The 18,388-nt window shown below is 47.5% G+C and overlaps 1 long non-coding RNA gene across 1 annotated transcript; it reads left to right on the forward strand.

Moving 5' to 3' along the window:
• The first annotated feature begins 3,530 nt into the window (after positions 1-3,530).
• On the forward strand, positions 3,531-7,246 carry LOC102997930 (uncharacterized). The gene is made up of 4 exons (XR_450067.2): positions 3,531-3,591; positions 4,080-4,138; positions 5,459-5,570; positions 7,071-7,246. It is a non-coding gene; the product is annotated as an uncharacterized LOC102997930 (long non-coding RNA).
• Positions 7,247-18,388: the final 11,142 nt, after the last annotated feature.

Consider the following 18,388-nt stretch of genomic DNA (forward strand, 5'->3'; position numbering starts at 1 on the left):
CCTGCCCACTGCCCTCATTCCCCATCCCTCTCCTCCCACCCCTTCTGCTTCTGCCATTCCCATCTTCATGCTGCCCATCACACTCCTGCACATTTCTGGCTCTGGGCCTTTGCACTGGCTGTTACCTCTGCTTTTTTTTTTTTTTAATTTTTGGCGGCGTTGGGTCTTCATTGCTGTGTGCGGAATTTCTCTAGTTGTGGCCAGCGGAGGCTACTCTTCGTTGAGGTGCGCGGGCTTCTCATTGCGGTGGCTTCTCTTGTTGCAGTGCGAGGGCGCTAGGGCGCGTGGGCTTCAGTAGTTGTGGCTCATGGGCTCTAGAGCGCAGGCTCAGTAGTTGTGGCGCACATGCTTAGTTGCTCAGCGGCATGTGGGATCTCCCTGGACCAGGGGTGGAATCCGTGTACGCTGCATTGGCAGGCAGATTCTTAACCACTGAGCCACCAGGGAAGTCCCTCCCTCTGCTTTTAAATCCACTAGCCCCAGGGACTTCCCAGTGGCTAAGACTCCGCGCTCCCAATGCAGGGGGCCCGGGTTCGACCCTGTGTCAGGGAACTAGATCTCATATGCTGCAACAAAGAGTTTGCATGCCCCAACTAAAGATTCTGCATGCCGCAAGGAAGATCCTGAGTGCCGCAACTAAGACCCGGTGCTGCCAAAAAAAAAAAAAAAAAAAAAAAAATCCACTAACCCTAGATACTCACGGGGCTCAGCCCTGCTTCAGTTAGACCTTGGCTCAAATGTCACCTTTCCAGAGAGGTCCTCCCTGATCCTTGTCTAGAGCAGCTCCCACCCCTTCCTATCACACCTCATCCCCTTGCCCTGCGCTCTTTACAGCACCTGCTACTCCTTACAAGTCCACACCCCTATCTCACCTACTACAGTGTCGGTTCCAGGTCCATCTCTGTATCTCCAGACCTAGCCTGGTATCCGGCACGAGGGACCCACTCATTGGATATTAGGATGCACCGTTTGAATTTGCTGATATTTGACTACTGTTGACCTTGCAAAAACGGCAATTCCAAGTGGGTCCATCTAATCTTGAATGAATGAATGAATGAACAAATGCATTTCTCCTCTCCGAGCCTCCACCTTCTCATCTGTAAAGTGGGGGCAGTAATCCCTGAGATGGGGGGGGACAGGATTTGAGTCCAGCCCCCCCAGGAGTGGCTGTGGCTATACCCCTCTATGCGGAAGGGGCCGGCGTCCATGGGAGGCCCTGCGGCTGGAGATACAGGCATGATGAATGGATCGTGGAATAGGTCCTAGGAGCGGACCGAAAGGATGGGAATGACACTGTTTAGCTGAGGAATGACCTCCTGACACGCTTCAAATAAATGCAGGCTTGTTATAGAGATGGGGAGGCAGCTGCTTCTGTGGCTGCTGCCTCTGATTCTGGCATGAGAGAATAGAAGGGACTGGAATTGCGTGCGCGTGCGCGTGCGCGTGCAGGCATGTGCATGGGAGAGTGTTCCTGTGTGCGTCAATCTGTGTGTCCATGTGTATCTATGTCTCTGTGTGTCTGTCTTCTTTGTGTGTCTGTGTGTCTTTGCGTGTGTGCATGAGTACTTGTCTGTATTGTGTGTGTCTGAGCATGTCTGTCTATGTGTCTGTCTTTCTGTGTTTCTGTATGTCTTTGTGTGTGTGTGTATAAATGTGTCTATCTTTATGTGTGTCTATCTGTGTGTGTCTTTGCGTGTGTGTGTCTGTCTCTGTGTGAGTGTGCAGGTGAGGGTGAGAACTTCCTGGATGCCTGAAGGAAGCTTCTCTGCATCCCCTGAACTGTTTACTTTCCAATTTAATTAAAAATGCATTGGCTGACCATCTACTATGTTCCAGGCACCGTGTTGCCGGGAGTGACCTGAGAGTAAAACCAAAACCAAAACATCTGGTTAGCAAAGAGCGTGCCCCTTGGAGTCTGACCAGCAACAGTGAGTTGTGAACACAACAGTTAGTAATCAACCACTAACTGGGTGTCTCAAGTACTTTATGTGGATGTTTTAAAATCGTGTTTCTACTCCTACGAAGTGGAACTATCAACATTCCTGCTTTGCATATGGGGAAAATGAGGCACAGAGAGGGGAATTTACTTGCCCAAGGTCACACAGCAAGTGAATGGTGAGATGCGGGGGGGAGGTGGTCAAACCCAAGGAGTTGGATTCTACAACTCACATTCTTTTTTATTTGCACTCAAGATCTTAACTGATTGACAGTAAGAGCAACCATTGGGGAGAATTTATTTTTCCTGGTTTGGAAGGACAGTTAAAAACAATCCCCCCACCACCCGCCTGTCCCCAGAACTAGGCAATAAAGTTACACACAGTTGCCCCAAGGGCTTCACAGGAGCCCACCGCTCACAGGCAGGAGTGAGGGGACCCACGGGGCTGGGGGATCTGGGGGAAAGGTCCCCATTTACTCCTTCCAGGCAGCGGAGGAGCGCCAGGCAGGAGACGTCAGCGGGCCAGTCCCGAGCCAGTGCTTAGGCCAGGTGGAGGCGGGAGGGAATTTCAGCTCACAGGACAGGGTCTCTTATAGAGTTGTCCAAAGACGACCCGTAACCATGTCGCCACGGATACAAGCTAAAGATGCAGATTCCTGGGCCCACCCCAGACCTACAGCAGCAGAGTCTCAGGGGGATGGGGAAGGAATCTGTATTTTCACAAAGGTGTCAGGTGAGTCTTACATTCACTTATATGTCAGAACCACAAACATTTGGGGTGTGGGGAGAATCTGAGGGAGGTTAGGTAGCGCCAGATCATAGATGGCCTTGAATGCTATATGACATTTGGACTTTGTCCTGAGGGCCACAGGGAGCCATCAAAGGTGTTTGAGTAGGGGAGGGTCTGGTTTATTTCTCTGGTGGCACAGTGAAGGACGGTTGGAAAGAAATAAGGCAGCAGGCACGGAGAACTGATATAGGACATGGGTGCAACAATTCATGTGAGAAGTAATAGCACCTGAACTTGGACAGGGAAGTCTGGGGAGGGGGCAGAAGTTTATTAAGCAGATTATCTATGGAGCTGGAGAAGTTGTGGAAGGTCTTGTATGGAGGTCAGGGATTTGGGGGGGTGCAAATGCCGTGATCATCCAATATTGGGCTCTCTTCCAGTTTAGATCCACCTATTGAATGTCACCAAACCAGAGAAGGCTTCCTGGAGGAGGTGATCCTACCCCCAGGCCTCAGTGAGGGGTGAATGCAGAGAGAAAAGAAAAAGGATTTAAGGAGAAATGGTCCAGTGTTCAAAGCTACTCCCTCCTGAGGGGCTTCCTGCATCCCAGGCATTGAGAACTTCTCCACCAAGTGTTTCAGAGACCCCTCCTGTGTGTGTGTCTTCCATCAAGACTGGAGAAAGTTGATTAGTGTGGGCAGCAGCCAGGACTAGTGTTTCTAATTAACACGCAGGCAGGGAGAATGCCTCTTCTTCCAGAGTCTGTATTCAGCTGATTGAATATCAGGGCTGGGGCTAAACTATGAATCGTGTGTCAAAAATAAAGCCGGCACTCTTTCTCTCGTTAAAGGAACAGCGTCCCTGTTTCCAGTTGTCTGCCGGGTTGAGGAATCTGATGGTGTGAGGCTTTGATCCCTGGAGCTGGGTGAGGGGACTAGGGGCTCCGGGCAGGGATGAGAAAGAAGGGGCACTTAGGGGGTGGGGGGCACCAGACTTGGCTTGGGAAATGCCAGAGGAATGTGGAAGAGAACCCCAGGTGGGTTTTGGGAGCTACTGGTTCAGGAGGAGAAGGAAGAGAAACGGGCCATAAAAAGAGAAAGGCGGCTCGCCGTGGCAGGGGAGAGAGAGAGAGGGGCGAGCAAACACGGGTTCATTAATCTGTAGTTCGTCTGCCTTTTCTGTTAGGAGGATGAACTTGATGAGTTAATTAAGTCGCAGTCTGTAAAACCAGTTTATTTGCATAGCAAACTCCTGGGCCAGTGTGCTGTGAGTTGAGTGTGTAGGAGCAGACAATTCGGGGGAAATTACAGCCTCATTAATATGCTAATCTGGTTGCAGGCCTGGAACGGAGTTTTGGGTTGGTGGTGCTCCGGGGTGGTGGGGGTTTGGTTGCTTAGCAACCCTTTTCTCCAGGTAACCCTTCTCTGGCTTGCCCTTGATATCCCCCAAAGGATTGCAATGTGGAAGAGGAGGTAAGCGGGGAAAGCATTCTGTTGTCACAGAACAGTGAGCAAAATAAAAGGCAAACACACACACACACATTCACACACACATCCACATTATGCCGGTGTCTTTACAAACAGGCTTGGGGAGGGGGCAGGGAAGGCTGTGTGGGTGTAACAGACAGACAGCAACTTGCAAATGCAGTGTGTGGTCTGTGGAAATAAACACAGGGGTAACACCTCCCTACACACACACACACACACACACACACACACACATACACATACACATTTTTGTGTGCACACAAACACAATTGTTAAATGTGTTTTGTTTAACAAATAAACTCACATAATGAGATTCTCAGTTTATGTAATAATACGTGTTCTATGTAATACCCTCCCATCATACACATATGTACACATGCATGCACACACACATGCAGCCATATCCTGTGTGCAGAATCTTTACCAATAACACAATAGATACAAATGCACTAAACACAGTGTAATATTCAGATTATGCAAGTGGTAAATAATAATCGACTGTAAAATGCACACACACACACACACACACACACACTTCACAGAACTTGTATAAATAGGCCCTGGTAAAAATGACAGGTAGGTGTGTGCCTATGTGGATGTATGGAAATGTACATGTGCCAAGTATGATGTCTATGCAAATAGACATTGAGCATAATGTACATGGGCATATACACCATGTATGACTGGGTATACCAAGAGTCACTAGGTACACACACACACGCACAGAGACATGACACAGAGTCCCAGCCCTTTTTTCTCTCCCTTGTCACTTCTAATCTGAACAAAACCTGCTTTAAAAAAATTTTTTTTTAAATTTATTTATTTTATTTTTGGCTACATTGGGTCTTCGTTGCTGTGCATGGGCTTTCTCTAGTTGTGGTGAGCAGGGGCTACTCTTCATTGCCGTGCATGGGCTTCTCATTGTGGTGTCTTCTCTTGTTGCAGTTGCAGAGCACAGGCTATGGGCACACGGGCTTCAGTAGTTGCGGCACGTAGGCTCAGTAGTTGTGGTTCTCGGCCTCTAGAGCGCAGGCTCAGTAGTTGTGGCGCACAAGCTTGGTTGCTCCGCGGCATGTGGGATCTTCCCCGACCAGGGCTCGAACCCATGTCCCCTGCATTGGCAGGTGGATTCTTAACCACTGCGCCACCAGGGAAGCCCCAAAGCCTGCTTTTATATTGTACACCATTGCATCTCTGAATCCCAGGCTCAGTGACTACCCTTATCCCTGGTTTCCCCCTTCCCTTGTCCCTTCCTCCTCCACCCAGCTGCAACATTATCTTCTTTGGCTCATGTGTATCTGATAGGTAGCATGCAAGATATCCAGGCTTCCCCAGGAAGAGCAAAATATGGGATCAAGGGTGTTAATGCCTCATCCTGCCATAAGGAAAAAAGTACCATGCCCAGATGGTTTTACAGGTGAGTTCTACAAATATTAAGAAGCAGATGCTTCTTGTATTATATGAGTTGTTCCAGAAAAAAAAAAAAGAAAAAAGGAAAGCTGCCCAGTTCACAACCTTGACAGTAAGTCTGGATAAGTATACTAGAAAAGAATCAACAGTAATCTGAGAAACACACTAAACCTAAATGGTATGGAGTGTATTTCTATCTCATTGGTAAAAACCAGAAAGTTGAGAACATCAACAGCTGGTGAGCATGTGGGAGAACGAAATCCCTGATGCATGCTGGTGGGCAGTTTGAGGAGTAGTTTGCCAGTATTTTATGATGTTTAATGTTTGCATACATCATACTGCAGAAATCCAATTCTTGGGTATTAACCCCAGAGCACCAGTCACGCAGATATATAAGAACACCTGCGTGAGGCTGTTCATTGCAGCATTGTTAGTGCTGGCAAACAGGCAAGCTGACCGTCCTTCACTAGGTGAATGGACAGAGGAAATGAGGTGCAGGAAGGTGTGGATGATTCTGCAGCAGCCAGAAAAGCAAAGCAGAGCTACACATTAGCAACATGATGGCCATAGAATATTTTATATGAAAAAGTAAGAAACAGAGTAATATGTGTAAAGCCCTATCACTTATATAAATTAAAAAAATACCAAAGTCTCTCAACAGCTGAATGGATTAATACACTGTGGTACATTCATACAGTGGAGTACTACTCAGCAAGGAAAAGGAAATGAACTGCTGATTCAGGCCACAACACGGATGAATCTCAAAAGCATTATGCTAAATGAAGGAGGCCAGACACAAAAGACTACATGCAGTAGGATGGGTCCATTTATATGAAAGTTGAGCACAGTCAAACCTAATCTACAGAGGCAGAAAGAAAGCTGGGGGCAGGGGTGGTAGAGTTGACTCCAAAGAGGTACAAGTGAACTTTTTCTCGATGATGAAGTGTTCTATGTCTTGATTATGGAGGTTACACGAGTATATACATTTATTAAAATTCATCAAACTAGATAATCAAAACAAGTACCTGAATTTATTGAATGTAAATTAGTCCCACCAAAGTTTATTTAAAACAATATTTTATTGTAAATAATAAAATAAAAAGTAATACTTTAGAATTTTAATGACTATATATATATTTGTATGTATATCTTGGTGTCTCTATCTCTCTATGTGTCTATGTATGTATGTATGTATCTATCTATTGGACATACATAAGAGTAGGTGCCTGCAGTAGGGAGGAAAAAGAAATTGTGAATGGGGAATTGGGGTAGATTGGATCATTATTCTCGATCCTCACTCCCTTCTGTTATGGAATTATAATTCTCCACCTTGCTATCTTCAATGTGGTAGAGAGAACTTCTCTGCCCCTTGACTTTGAATTTGGTCATGTGACTTCACCAATGAAATGTTAAAAGATGTGACGCAAACAATGGTTTTAAATGCACATTTGGGTTTGCCCTCTTCTCTTGCACTTCTATGATCTGCCATGATAAACTCACGCTCTAGGCAGCTGCTGCCAACTCAGTCTGGGACCCATGGAGCAGACCTGTGCCCATCAGGAAGCCTGGAGCCAACCTGACCCAGCTGGGCTCAGCCTGGATCAGCCAAACCACTGGATCAGTCAACCTGCAGCCCCCCATGTATGAAAAAAAAATTGTAAATTTGTTGTTGTAAGCCTCTGGGATTATGAGGTTGTTTGTTATGCAGCAGTATTGCTGTAGTAGGTGACTAATACAAGAATAAAATAAAAAATAATAATAAAATAAAAAGCAAAGGAGAGCCTTGCATGAATAAATGGTGGTAACACACCCTATGAATTGAGAATGGTCAGCTTAATTGCAACACCTGAGGTTAAGAAGAATCCAACCCACCCATTCACAAACTCCCTATATATCTGCAGGGCACCTTCACTTCTTGGCAGAGCAACCAGGCCCAGAATCTGTCTTTCCTCATCCTAAACTGGGGAAGTCCTACCTCCCTTCCTACATGCTGGATTGCCTAGTCTTATAGTCTCCAGTGGTAGGGGAGGAATTTATTTACTTACGTCTGTCTGATCTCCCCCAGAAGGCTCTGCACAGCTCCTCAAAACCACTCTCCTTCACACCCTCAGGGCCTTTGCCCAGGCTGTTCCTCTTGCCTGATCTGCAGTTTCCGTGGCTGTATCCTATTTACCCTTAAGAATCAGATCAAATAGGCACCTAGGAAATGTTTGTTATAGTAGATTTCCCCACGTGCTGTACCCCGTGTAAAGTACTTCACAAATATCATCTCACTTTATCTTCCTAAGAACCTCATGAGATAGGTACTGTTGCTGTCCCCATTTTACAGATGGGAATCTGAGACGAGAGAGGTTAAGTAATTTGCCCTTGGTCACACAGCCAGCAGGCCATGGAAATCGATGAATCTGACCCCAAAGTCTCGGTTCAAAATTAAAGAATTTTGCTTCGAAATGTCTTTTAGGATTTTCCCCTTCCATTGGGTGTTTCTGTCCTAGCAAGATGGTGGCAGGAGTCAGGGAGACTGTTCCATGACGAAAGCCCTAATGTGCTTGAACCTGAGAACATCGCCTTGGGGAAGGGCTTTGTACCTTAAGAAATTATAAATATTTCATTTTCCCCTCTTCCCTCCCGCCTTGTCAGTCCCGAGATGGAGTTATCGACAGGAGCCTGGGTGATGGACAGATTGGCGGGGTTCTGTATTGATGAGTTCATAGATTGTTGGCTATTTTTTTCATTCTCTGAAAAAAAAGAAGTCTTGACAGCTGTTTTCCCTGTTGCGGTGGTGGGTGGGAGCAGCTGCCGTAGGTGGCGGACAGCAAGGCCTGGATCAGGGTGGTGCCCATCAGACAATCATGTCACCTCGACCTTCAACTTCTATCCCAAATCCCACCAGCTTCCACCGTCTCCACTGCTGCCCCTGGTCCCAGGCCCCACCATCTCTTGGCTGGTCATCGCAGCATTCTTCTCCCTGCCTCTCAGTCCATTCTACACCCAGCAGCCGGAGCTGTTTCAGAGCATAAGCCAGATCCTGTCACTCCTCTGTCCCAAGCCCTCAGATCACCACCATCACAGCTGAAGCCCAGAGTCCTTCCTGTGGCCTCCAGTATTCTCGTCCGCACCCCTTACCTCTGTTCTCTTCCTCACTCTGCTCGAGCCACAGCCTCCTTGCTGTTCCTCAAACTCCCCAAGGATGGTCCTGTCCTGGGGTGTTCACACCTGCTGTTCCCTTTTGCCTGGTTTGCTCTTCCTGCAGCTGCCCGCCTGACTCTCACCCTCACCTCCTTCAGGTCTCTGCTCAAATGACCCCCTGCCCAGCCTTCCCTGACTGCTTTGCATAAATACCCCTGTTCCTCATCCAGTTTTATGTTTCTTCATGGCACTTATAGCCCCCTGACATTATTCCTAAGTTATTTATTTGTTCATTGTTTCTCTCCCTAGAATGAAAGCTCCATGAGGGCAGGGACTTTGAATGACATGTTCATGGCTATATTTTTATTACCCGGAACAACGATGGCAGATTACAACCTGTGGACAAAGGCAGCTTGCAGCCTGTTTTTGTAGATAAAGTTTTATTGGAACACAGTCATGCCCATTCATCTCTATACTGTCTGTGGCTGCTTTTGCTCTACAGCTGCAGAGCTGAGTAGTTGTAACAGAGATGGTGGGGTGTGTGAAACCAAAATTAATTACTATCTGGCCCTTTACAGAAAAAGTTTGCTGATCCCTGACTTAGAACACAACCTGACACACAATAGGTGTTGAAGATTTATTTGCAGAACTAATGAATACAAGACAATCTTTTTAAGGTTAAGTAACTGGGCATTTATAGCCATGGACAATCCTTGCCTTGGGGAAATGAATCCCTCATATTATCTTCCTAAAGGACTTCCATGTCCTCCAGAACTTTCTTGGTTGCAAGTAACAGGAAATTCAACCTGATTAACTTGATCTAAATAAGGACATTTGTTAGCTCATGCACTGAGAAGTTGAAGGTAGACTCCTTCAGGCACAGTTGGATCCAGGGGCTCATCCTTCTAGGTTCAAGGTCAGAGAGAGGGAGAGTCTCTACTTTTCCTGGGAGTGTGATCTTGGATAAGTTGATTACCTTTCAGAACCTCAGTTTTTTCATCTGTAAAATGGGGAATAGTGTGTCTGCCTCATAAGGTAGCTGCAATGGTGAAGTGAGTCAAACCAATTATGGCAGGCTAAAGGAAAAAGATGTCCATGTTCTAATCCCTGCAAACCATTAACTGATACGGCCAAAGGGACTCTGCAGATGTGATTTAGTTAACAGTTTTGAGATGGAGAGATTATCCTGGGTTATATGTGTGGGCCCAATGGAATCACCAAGGTCCTTATAAGACGGAGGCAGAAGGATCAGAGTCAGAGAAGATGTGAGGATGGAAGCAGAGATCAGAGAGAGAGAGAGGAGAGAAGATGCGACACTGCTGACTTTCAAAAGGAGGAGGGGCTACAAGCCAAGGAAAGCAGGTGGCATCTAGAAGCTGGAAGAAGTAAGGAGCGGATTCTCCCCTAGAGCTTCCAGAATGAAACCCCTTCCCTGTCAACACCTTGATTTTATTCATGAGACCCGTGTCACTCCTCTGACCTACAGAATTATAAGATAATACATTTTGTGTTGCTTTAAGCCACGGGGCTGCGGTCCTTTATAGCAGCTCTAGGGAACTCATGCTCCAGGTAAAGCCCCTATCACAGTGTCTGGCACAGAGTAAGCCCTTGGTAGATGGGAGTTGCTATTGTTATTGGTCAAATGTTAGCATTCTCCCCACCTTTATCATTAAGGCTCCTGTTGGATCAGCCCAGCTGTTTCAGACAAAGCCCCCAGGGTAACTCCCAGTCCCTGAAACCCATCCCGGCAGATGCCAGGATTGGGGTGAGAGAGCCCCAAAGCCTCATCTAGGCGCCACAGCTGACCCAGATCTGCACGAGGTCTAAGAGCTGCCTCCTGACTCCCCAGCCGGCGAGATTTCCTTCCACCAAGCATCCCTGTCACCGCTCCCCCCTCCCTCCCACACTGTCTCCTTTAATCCCCTCCCCACTAAGCTATTTTTAAACCACTCCCCTTCCCACTCCCTATTGATCGTCAGCCTGTTACTCCCTGAAAGCACTTTGTGGCAGGGGCCCAATAAATGAGTCAGATCTTTTGTCACCATCTGTCCCTTTGCTCATTGAGGTCAGCAGCAGGAGCCCAGGCTGGAGAAGGTATAATCTCTGGGTCCTTCAAGCAAAAGCTTTCAGGGGTTCCACTTCCTGATGGTGGAATGCATTCCCCCTTCAGTGCGCAGGAACCATCCTTCTGGCATTACGGCTGAAGGCTGGCGCTAGAAATGGCCCGTGAAGTCCTGTGTCCTCATGCTGATGGGCTGGGGGCAGCGGGCAGCTTCTGCTCAGAGGGCAGGTGTCTGAGCCTCAGCAGAGGAGGAGGCTGCTGGCAGGGGCTGCCTGAAGGAGATGCAGTACATGTATTCATTTATTTAGAATTATAAATTTATTTATTTCACGTTTACTCGTATGGCATTTACTTTGTACCAGGCACTATATTTTAAGTGCTATCCAAGTATTAACTTATTTAATTTTCACAGCAACATTGTGGGGTCAGTGCAATTACAGTATTCTCTCCATTTTCAGATGGGGAAATGGAGGCACAGAAAGGTTAAGTAACTTTCCCAAGGTCACACAGCCAGTCAGGGGTGGAGCTGGAATTTGAACTCAGGCAGGATGTGTGTTTCACCACTACAATCTGTGCATCTCCATCAGTGGTAACAAAAGTTCTTCTTTTCTTCTTGAGGTGTGACTCTCATTTCTAGTTCTCCTCCTCTTCCCTACTTATGATTACCCTGCCTCGTCTGTCCTGGATGGGTTTCCATAAACCTCCAGTCTAGGGCCAGCTGCCCGGAACTTGCCTGGTGCTCCCCAACCTTCCCTATCATGGTCATTGTCATTTTACAACTTGCCACTGATGCGCTGATCTTCCCAATGACCCCGGGAAGCAGGTGCTGTGATCATAACCCCCATGTCTCAAATGGGGAAACCAAGGTTCAGAGTGGTGAGGCTATTGTTTGCGCAAGGTCATCCAGTTAGGAAGTGGCTGAACCAGGACTTGAATGCTGGCATTCCGGCTCTGAAGCCGGGATCTGGGCTATGGCGTCCCTCATACCCCAGGATGGCCACTGTGTTAGTTGCCTAGGGCTGCTGTAACAAAGTACCACAAACTGGGTGGCTTAGAAAAACAAAAATTTATTGTCCCACAGTTCTGGAAGCTGGCAGTCCAAAATCCAGGTGTTGGCAGGATTCTGTTCCCTCTGAAACCTGTAGAGGAGAATCTTCCTTCTCTATTCCAGCTTCTGGTGGTTGCCGGCAATGTCTGGCATTCCCCGGCTTGTAGATGCATCACTGAAGTCATCTGTGTTCACATGACATTCTTCTGCGTGGGTCTGTCTCTCTGTCCAAATTTCCAGTCATCCTGGATTAGGGGCCACCCTAATGACCTCATTTTAACTTGAATACCTCTGTAAAGATCCTATTTCCTGGGCTTCCCTGGTGGCGCAGTGGTTGAGAATCTGCCTGCCAATGCAGGGGACACAGGTTCGAGCCCTGATCTGGGAAGATCCCACATGCTGCGGAGCAACTAGGCCCGTGCGCCACAACTACTGAGCCTGCGCGGCTGGAGCCTGTGCTCCGCAACAAGAGAGGCCGCGACAGTGAGAGGCCCGCCCCCGCTCGCTGCAACTGGAGAAAGCCCTCACACAGAAACGAAGACCCAACACAGCCAAAAATAAATAAATAAATACATAAATAAAAATAAAGGAATTCCTTTAAAAAAAAAGAATGTGAAGATTTAAAATAATAAAAAAAAAAGATCCTGTTTCCTAATAAGGTCATAATCGGAGGTAAGGGTTAGGGCTTCAATATATCTTTTTTGGGGGGACATACTTCAACCTGTATCAGTGACATTCTCATGAGATGCTTTGGGGAGGGAGGAGGTTTGCTGAGCACCCTGTATCCCAGGATCTTTCCTTCCTAGGAAAGGGATCAGTGGAGTCCTAATAACTGGGTTTTTGTATCCTTTTGTCTGACAGCTTATTTTTCATTGTGCTGTGTGCTCTATGTTTTACATAGAGACTGTAAGCTCAATGAGGGCAGGGCTTGTGCCCCCTTCATGCCTAGCACAGTGCCTGGCATTCAGGAGGCCCTCATAAACACTTGAATGAAGGAAGGAATAAATGAATGAAGGGCCACCTCCTAACCCCAGCCAGCACAGGGTTCCAGTACTTCAGCCCTCCCAGGCCCGAAAGGTAAATTGACTGGTCAGGAGTCCTGAACCTGTAGCTGAGCTATTCACTTTTCAGCATTGTAGGGCCCCCTACCCAGCTGCTAGTTCAGCAATGCTGAAACTATTAAACGCCATTACGAATTGGATTTTAATCTCCTGTAAATAGACCTGCCATTCTAGTGTCATGAGAAGCAGTTAGGACCCCCTCTCTTCCTTCTTTCTTTCCTTCTTCCAGATACAGAGACTTTCTGATCTCCCCAACTGAGTTAGGGGTGGGGACTGATGCCCAAGGGAATTTACTAGTTCTGGCTGGGCACGTCCTCACCTACCCACTCACCCACCCACCCATCTAGTCACTGGGAAGGAGCCCAGGGCAGGGGCTAGAGGGTCTTGTGAGGGTGAGGGTCTAACGGAAGGAGCTGGAGACACCCTTTGCTATGAAGAGGAAGCTTCTAAATCCGGGGTTCTTAGGGATCCATGCCAGGGCTTTGGACGGGCACAATGTGCCCTGTAACACTCTGGGTGGTGTGCGGTGTGTAGATCTCTCCAGCACTGCTGTGACGGCCTCAGTCCAAGCCCCCATCATCTTGTCCCTTCCAACGGACCTCACCTTCCTCTCCTCCCCTCCAATCCCCTCCCCGCACAGCAGTCAGGAACAGTTCCCATGCACAGAAGCCAAATGTTGGCAGAGGGGGAAACGGAGGCAGAGAGTAATTCCATATGTTAGAACAGAGTCCGGAATGCTTGGAGGAGTCAGGATAAATGGTACCGTTTCCCTCTTCTAGTTCTCTTTTATCCAAGCTCCTCTCTCCAAAGGCTCCACCCCAGAAAGGGATTCCTTCCCCTGCTGATCAAGGAGGGGCAGGGGGTTCTGCGGGGCTGGGGCTGGGAAACAGCAGATCGGGACCTTGAATATTAGGGGCTCTAATGTAGGGGAGTAGGCAAGCCCCTTGGCCATGAATTCAGGAGGTTCAATCTCAACCTTCCCTCTGATTAGCTGGTGGCCTTGGTCTTTCCTCTCGCCGGGACTCAGTTTCCCCGTCTGCCAATAGGGAGGCTGATTACACGTCCTGGAAGGTGGAGGTGGGGGAGTTGCTGTTCAGTGCCCCCCTCCTTTCTCCCCACAGATATCCCTGCAAGGGCAAAGCAGGACCACTTTTTTTTTAAATTGCTATTTTATTTTATTTTTTTGGCTTGCAGGATCTTAGTTCCCAGACCAGGGATCGAACCCGTGCCCCCTGCAGTGGAAGCTTGGAGTCCTAACTACTGGACCACCAGGGAAGTCCCCAAAAGTGGACTTTTAGAACCTGAATCTTGGAACATGTGTGTTGAGGGCTCTTGCTCATTCACTTACATTATGTTTGTGAGATTCACCCATGTCCTGTGTAGTTGTGGATTGTTTTTTTTTCCCTCATTGTTGTGTAATATTCCATTGTATGAATGAGCCATATTTGATTTATCTATTCTATTGTTGTTTTTTTTTTATAAATTTATTTATTTTATTTACTTATTTTTGGCTGCGTTGGGTCTTCGTTGCTGTGCGCGGGCTTTCTCTAGTTGTGGTGAGTGGGGGCTACTCTTCTTTGCGGTGCGTGGCCTTCTCATTGCTGTGGCTTCTCTTGTTGCAGAGCACGGGCTCTAGGGTGCACGGGCTTCAGTAGTTGCAGCATGCAGGCTCAGTAGTTGTGGCTCGCAGACTCTAGAGCGCAGGCTCAGTAGTTGTGGCACATGAGCTTAGTTGCTCCGTGGCATGTGGGATCTTCCGGGACCAGGTCTCAAACCCGTGTCCCCTGCATTGGCAGGCGGATTCTTAACCACTGTGCCACCAGGGAAGCCCTCTATTCTATTGTTAATGGGTATTTGGGTAGTTTCTAGTGTTGGGCTATTTGTCTATCCTGGACCACCTTGTCTTCCTACCCACGTCACCTCACCCCATCCCCCTATCTTCCCCAGAGACAGAGCTTGGCCAATTTGCCAAGCAACAGTTATCATTGGCCAGAGCTGAGGAATGGTGCCCCCTTCAGGCGGGGCTGTGCTCTGCACTGGCTGTGGTCTCCTCCGCTACCTGCTGATTCACACCCTCCAACCAGTCTCACTTATCTACTGGCATCTGAGATGGCAAGGGGCCTCTGAACCCTGGTGGGGGCAGCCAGTTGGAGGGAGCCATCCCCCAAGTTCCATGCCCCTGGGTGTCACCTAGGGTGCCCAGCTCAGAGCCCAGCCCGAGGAAGGCAGGTGCCCGTGGGGTCCATGGAGTTGTCTCACACGGACCCTCCCCAAGGCCTATCACTTCCAACGTGGGTGCCCAGGGAGGAGGAAGGGAAGGGGGTGGGTGGGTTGAAACAACAGAAAAGTGTGTGTGTTGGTGGGGGGGAGAAAGCAGAGCTCTGTAATTATAGAGGAAGAGGCAGTGATAAAATGATAATGGGCGCGTTTTGACCCAGGCTAACCAGTTCCGGAGCTGTGAAGTAACTCTGAGATGCGTGATGGAGGGCAAGGGGCTGCTGCCCAGGGTGCAGCTGAAACAGCGCTTTCACAAACAAGACGTAAATTGGATGCAAACATCTAATTAACCTTCTCCCTCGGTTCCCTCTCCGCGGAGGGGGAGGCGGCCCTCCCAGCGCTCCCTGCTTTCCCTCAGGGGATGGATTTGGGGGAAGAGGAGGAGGGGAGGTGAGAGAGGGAGAGAGGAAGCCAAGCTTTTTTTTTTTTTTTTTTTAACCAGTTCCCCTCCCGGCTGAGCTAAGCCTCCAGCAGGGTTGGTTTTCTCAGTGGCCTCAGGCTTGATCTGAGATCTGCATTCCTGTTTAATCGGCCCCAGTAAGCTCATATTATTCAGTAGGGCCAGGTAGGTGGCCCTAGAATCAGGGAAGACGGAGAATTTGGTTTTTCTTTTTCGTCTTTGGTGGGGATGCGGTGCTGCAGAGCCTGCTTCCTGTGGGAATTCTCTAGGCTTTTGAGTCCTCAGAACACTGAGTATGGGAGTCATCTGATGTAGCAGCTGTAAGAGTGTGCATTTGGAGCTTCCCCAAACTCCCCCCTGATAGCTGTGTGACGCTGGGCACCGTAACTCATCTGTCTGCACTTCATTCATTCACTCAACAAATATTTACTGAGCTCCCACTGTGAGCCAGGCTTTGCTCTAGGTACTGGGAATACAGCGGTGAACAAAACAGATAAAAGACAAAAACCAAACCAAACCAAAAAAAATTGTCTTCCTGGGGCTTTGAAGCGTGTATGGGTGGTAGGCTGGAAGACAGGCAATAAAGGATGGGCTGGCATGTGTCTGAGAGCATGAACTGCCAGGGTTCCAACCTTAGTTCTTCCACTTACTAGCTGTGTGACCCTGCATACGTTCTTCAGTCTCTCTGTGATCAGTTTCATTTCTTTTTCTTTAATTTTAAAATATTAACATATAGGAATCTTGAAAAAATAGTGCAAAACTCCTGTATAACCTTAAGTGTTAACATTTTCCTGCTCGCTCTGTCTCTGTCTCTGTTTTTTTCTAAACCTTTTTGAGAGTGAGTTACAGACATGTAACTCACATACATACCTCTTTACCCCTAAGTGCTTCAATGTCGGTTTCCTAAAAACAAAGATATTCTCTTATATAACCACAGTACAACAGTCAAAATCAGGAAATAAACATTGATATAATACTATTATCTAATCAAGATCTTATTTAGAGCTCCCCACTTATCCTGATAACATCCTTCATAGCAAAAGAAATTCTGGGAGCACACATTGCATTCAGTGTCATATCTTTTCAGCTTCGTTTAATCTGGAATCAGTTCTTCTGTCTTTGGGTTTCAAGACATTGATGCTATTGAAACATCAGATGTAAGGTCCAGATGTAAGATCTGTAAGATGTCCCTCAATTTGAGTGTATCTGATGTTGCCTTATGATTTGATTCAGGTTGTGCACTTTGGCAGACATTCTATAAGGTGATGCTGTGTTCTTCTTGGTACGTTGTATCAGGAGGCACAAGATACTGCTTTGTTCCAGTACTGGTGATGTTAACTTTGATCACTTGCTTTGGGTGGTGTCTGCCAAGTTTTCCCACTGGAGACTTACTATTCTCCCTCTGTAATAAGAAAGAACATTGTGGAGAGATGCTTTAAGATGATGTAAATAGCTAGTTACTCTTCAGACTTTGGTTGATTGGTTTTAGCATTGTTTGGCGATTCTTGCCTGAATCAATTATTATGATGATATTTCCCAACTGTAAAGAAGAGAATTCCTTAATCATTTATTTACTTACTATGTCAGCATGGGCTCATGGACTCTTATTTTATTAAATGAGCAATAATCCTTTACTATTACTGTTTATTTGGATGCTCAAACGTCCTAGATTTGGCCAATGGGAGCCCTTCAAGCTGGCTCTTGTGCTCTTTGATTGGTCCCCCTCATTCTTTGAACACTTCCTTACTGTCTTGCACAGGCAGATATTTCAGACTCACTTTGTGCTTTCCCTGCCCCAGATCTGGAATTATTCATTTGTCCAAGGGGCCCTGGTTCCTTTTAGTGGGGAATGGTATGTAGACGCCATGGTCTGGGCTCCAGGTGTGCTCACTGCTACTGGGGTGCCACTGCATGTAGGCTCTTTCAGCACACCTAGCTGGGTGCCACAGTTTCTCCATCTGTTAAATACGGAACAATCATCCTTACCTCCTAGCTTGTATGAGAATTAAACGAGCCAGTGCCTGAAATGTGCTTAGAACCATGGCTGGCCCATGGATAAGTGTTAAATAAATAAGAAATACACACATTGTTTTAGATAGTGATAAGTGCTCCTGAGAAAAAGCAACTGTGGAAGTGTTCCAATATATTGATATATAGGATAATCAAGGAATGCCTCACTCAGAAGATGACATTTGAGTGCAGACCTGAGGAGGTGAAGGGAAGCAAGCAGAAGAAACAGCCAATGCAAAGGCCCTGAGACAGGGACATACCTGGCCTGAAAGTAGATGCCAGCTCCCCAGACTCCAGGAAAGCCAAATTTCTAAGTAGAGGCACCATTTTTTGAGAAGGGAGGGTAGTCTGTGGCGGGGTTTGAAACCTAGAACCTGGCATGGGAACCTCCAGGGACATAGTTATCATGGATCAAATGCGCACTCTGTGCCTCAGACTGGGCTAAACATTTCCCATGGATTATCTCAGTCCCATAACACCCTTAGGAGCTAAGCAATATTATTACCCCATTTTACAGTCGAGAAGTTTGAGGCTTAGGCTGAATGATTAACTTGGCCAGGATGCAGCTAGTAAGCAGGGACAGGGCAGAATTGGAAGCCAGTTTATCTGACTCCAGACTTTGCCAGAAGTGGCAAGGAGGTGTGAGCTGCTTTCCCATCTCTGCTCTGTTACTGCCTGGCTGTAAGACTACTGGTGATGTGGGCCTCAGTTTCCCCATTTCCCCAAACGGCAGTACCTCATGCCCTGGGTAGTGCCGGCTGGACTCAAATCAAACTAGAAGGCGAGGTGTGCAGGGCGGGGGCAGCTCCTTCCGAGACTCAGCGATGGGCTTCTCCGC

The sequence above is a fragment of the Balaenoptera acutorostrata genome, chromosome 13 (genome assembly GCF_949987535.1).
Source record: "Balaenoptera acutorostrata chromosome 13, mBalAcu1.1, whole genome shotgun sequence".
NCBI classification, from domain to species: domain Eukaryota; kingdom Metazoa; phylum Chordata; class Mammalia; order Artiodactyla; family Balaenopteridae; genus Balaenoptera; species Balaenoptera acutorostrata.